We start from the raw sequence: 4,233 nt of genomic DNA, 5'->3' as shown, positions 1-4,233 counted from the left end.
GTATTACGATCTGGTGTGGAATTCAAATATTTCGTCACCAAGGAACTGACGTTTAGGACGTTGTGTAACCTTTTAAAAACCATTCTCTGGTTTTTAATTTTGGTGTGTGTGTGTGTGTGTGTGTGTGTGTGTGTGTGTGTGTGTGTGTTTGTGTTCATGTGTTTCACAGTGTCTAGGTTCCCATCTACAAAATCTGCACAGATAAATCCCAGAATAGACGGGTGTAGACTCTGGAAGCTCCCCTCCCCCAACTGAGGAACTACTGGCAACTGATGGCTACAGGGCAGAGGGCCCGTTTTCTTCACAGATGTGGACCTTGATGGCTGTCCATGCTCCCCTGGATGTTTGTACCCACCCCCACACATCTAGTCAGCACTAAATGGACTCAGCAGTTTCTATTAAAATGCAGATGGAATTAGGAGGGAAGGAAGGGGAGAGATTTGAAGGGAGGAGATGGGGATGGATTTGTTCAAACACATTATGTGTATGTACCAAGTTCTTAAGGAAAAAAAATTAAAACAAAGTAAATAAATAAGTAAATAAATCTGCTCATGTGTGCACATGTGCATGGGTTTATGTGTGTGTGGGGGGGGGAGTTGCAGCATCCTGCTACAAGAGGATACCATGCAGTATCTTTCTCCATGTCTCTCTGCCATTTTCTTTTGATGCACTGTGGTGGTTTGAATATGCTTGGCCCCTGGGAAGTGCCACTAGTAGGAGGTTTGGCCTTATTGGAGAAAGTGTGTCACTATGTAGGTGGGCTCTGAGGGCTCCTAGTGTTCAAGCTCTGCCCAATGAGGAAGATGGATGCTCTTTCTGGCTGCCTGTGGCTGCAAGTCTCTTTCTGGGCTGCCTTCGGATTTAGATACAGAACACTCTCCAGCACCACGTCTACCTGGACTCTGCCGTGCTTCCCACTATGAAAATAACAGATTGAATCTCTGAAACTGTAAGCCAGCCCCAATTAAATGTTTCCTTTATTAAGAGTTGCCTTGGTCATGGTGTCTCCTTACAGCCATGGAACCATAACTAAGACAGGTGGTGTCTTTGCCTGATCCCAAACTCTCATATTTTCATCCAGGCTGGAAGCCAGCAGACCTTAGTGATTCTATTTCCCCTTCCTGTCCCTGGGATTACAGGTTTCCCCTGCCTGTTTCATGATGACTGGGATCTGAGTTCAGGTCTGCTTAGGCAGCAAGCGGTTTCACCCACCAATCTTCCTCAGACCCATCATGTGGTTTTTATTGCTTACCAGACAATTACAGTCAACATGCAAACACAAATTAGAGATTGAAAGTGCATCTTGACTGCACTTTGTTTCGGTATATTTGAGTTGCTTCAGTGTCTTGATTTCACCTTTTTTCGGTATATTTGAGTTGTTTCAGTGTCTTGATTTCACCTTGTTTCAGTATATTTGAGTTATTTTATTGTATTTAAATGAAAGCTGAGGATTGGGAGACTTAGCGCGAGATGGGAAGGAGAAAGTGAGGATGCAAAGATCTGTCAGATCCCTGCCACTTGCCCTTGCATTCAACATTTCGTATTTAAAAACAACAACAATCACCACCAACGACAATAGTCAACAACAAGGCATGAATACAACAGACTGGCAGAGAAGACACTAATAGGCATGACATATTTGTAACCTCACTTTCTCCCCTAAAGCCTCATGTATTGAGCCGATGGATTTTGTTTTCAAACCCTGATGGTTAATAACTAGATCGGAGCCCCATAACACTGTGATGAATGACACCGTGATCGACGGGATAGTCAGAGCTTGCGACTTTCTTTCCATATAAAATCAACACAGTAGGGAACTAATAATGACAGCTCACATATTTAAATAAAAGAGCCTTTCACACTGACGATTGGAATTGTTACTATTTATCCCAGTTCTTTGCATTTTATTTTCATTACTGTGTTGTTTTCAGCGCCATGCTTGCCTCATAGAAAACTGTGCATTTTCTACACTATGTATCTTTATGGAGTGCACTCTGTAAGCTAAAGACAAAATCAATCCCTATCAAAGGGTTCCTCCCTGTCCTGTTTACAGAACTGAAATTGAACTGTTTTCACAAAACATTTCCCACTTGCCTGGCTCATTGAGTGTGAAATTTCCCCAGGGTCTCAGCTGTGGGAACACTTTGTGTCAAGCTGATGGCACTGTCTAGGAAGGTGGAGGAACCTTTCAGACTGTGCTGTAGCAGAAGTAGGTCACTGGGGCAAGAAGGAGGGAGCTGGTTGGTTTGGACTGAACTCTTGGCTGCCTGATCCACCCAAATATAATCAAGGCTCATGCAGGCTCTCAGTGCCAAAGATCAATACACTGTGGCCATGTGGTCATTGCCACGACAATCTGAACCCAATGACTGAGACTGTGTGCCCTAAACAAACCTCTATTCCTTTATTTTGATTGTGTCATGATTTTGAAACCTTGACATGAAAATAGTGTAAGTGTACCTCTGCACGTGTGTGTGTGTGTGTGTGTGTGTGTGTGTGTGTGTGTGTGTGTGTGTTTGTACATGATGGTATTCAAGAGAAGGCTGTCCGATCTGCCATTTATTTTTCTACTGTGTGTGTGCTTTCGTATTTAAAATTGTTCTTAGGTTTCGTAAGAGTTTCCGTACAAGCTTCATTATTAGGGAGAGGGTCTTCCAAATTCGTCTTCCTCTGGTCTCAAGAGATGAGAATGAGTCATTAGCATGGAGGGCTGAATGAGAGATGCTGGTTGGGTCCCAGTGATGCTGTGGGGCCTAACTTTGTAAGCTCGGCCCTGTGCGCCAGCCAGAGCCTCTGTGTTCTTTGAGCCCCTCCTTTGGAGGTGAACTATGAATTGCTTGTACTGTTTGCCTAGCACTGAGCCTCTTTTGAAATTGTTTTCCCTGCCTCCCTAGACAGAGTGAATTGTGAAGTCCTTCCACATGGAAAACTGCTGTCCACATTGAACAGGGGAGAAGGGAGATTCACGGTAAAATACAAATGAAGAAAGCAGGAGTGACAGCCATGTATGCGAGACCCCGAGAGCTAAGGGGGTGCGGAAACATGCAGGTGGCTGCAGAACTTCCAAAATTTGGTTGACACTCATTCCTCCACAAAGCTCACCTAATTTAGCACCAAATATCCGGGTCCTTTGATGGGTGTCTTTCTGTAAGTCCTCAATTGGGCTGTGTGTGTCTTCCTGTATATCTCTGCATGTGTGTGTCTGTGTGTGTGTCTCTGTGTCTGTCTCTCTTTCTGTGTCTGTCTCTGTGTCCCTCTCTCCCCCTCCCCCTCCCCTAGTCCCTCCCCATTGCCTTCTCCTTCCCTCCTCTCTCTCTCTCTCTCTCTCTCTCTCTCTCTCTCTCTCTCTCTCTCTCTCTCTGTGTGTGTGTGTGTGTGTGTGTGTGTGTGTGTTTGTGTGTGTGTGTGGACGTTCAGAGATTGTCCTCAGGGACAAGTGGCACTTTAGCTACCAGTCTTTGGCAATTTTGCTGTGATAAACTCTGAAAACGAGGATGGTCTTCCAAGCCACCCCTTTTTCTGGCCTTTCCCGTACCACGTCTTCTGAATTCTCCTTTCTTGGTTTTACAGATTTCCTCTATTTCGTTTTACCACACCCCACCTCCATGATTTTAATAGTTTGCTCTCATATAGTGGGAACCTCCGAAGTTTCAAAATCACTTCTTATGCCGCGTTCTTCCGCCTGAGAAACTACATAATCTGGAAGCTTGTGCTAAAACTGGACTCTTAAAAGTTACAAGTTATTAGAAATTGTGTTTAAATTTAAAAACTATTTCCTCCTTTGTGTGGGCTCACCCGACACGTGTAGGCAGTGCTTACTGATTGATCATGGCGCCCTACACTTCCGACCTCACACAGACCCTGACGAGGATTACTTCCGGTGCTGTGTGACTTATTTCTTCTCCTTCCAATGAAGGTGCAGACTTGAGCCATTTCCGGTGTCAGCACTTTAATGACGTAGTTCTGGTTTCTCACAGGCTTCCTGCATCTAGGTTGAGTCCTTGACATGGGACATCCGGGACACAGCACAGCGTTCCGTCGGGCTGAGCAAGAGGGATCTCTGGTTTGGATTGTTTTCTCTGCCCAGAGCACATGGATTAAATTCGCAGACACCATGAGTCTATAGTGGCTTCTGTGAACTCTTTGTGTTATTATCTTTTCAAATCCTCTTAGTTCTTGGCCGAGTCGCTGACAGCTGCCTCACTCTGTGAACTGGCTGCCGTCGTTCTATTA

The sequence above is a fragment of the Rattus norvegicus genome, chromosome 3 (assembly GCF_036323735.1).
Source record: "Rattus norvegicus strain BN/NHsdMcwi chromosome 3, GRCr8, whole genome shotgun sequence".
Taxonomy (NCBI): Eukaryota; Metazoa; Chordata; class Mammalia; order Rodentia; family Muridae; genus Rattus; species Rattus norvegicus.
Note: the sequence above shows the minus strand (reverse complement) of the source record.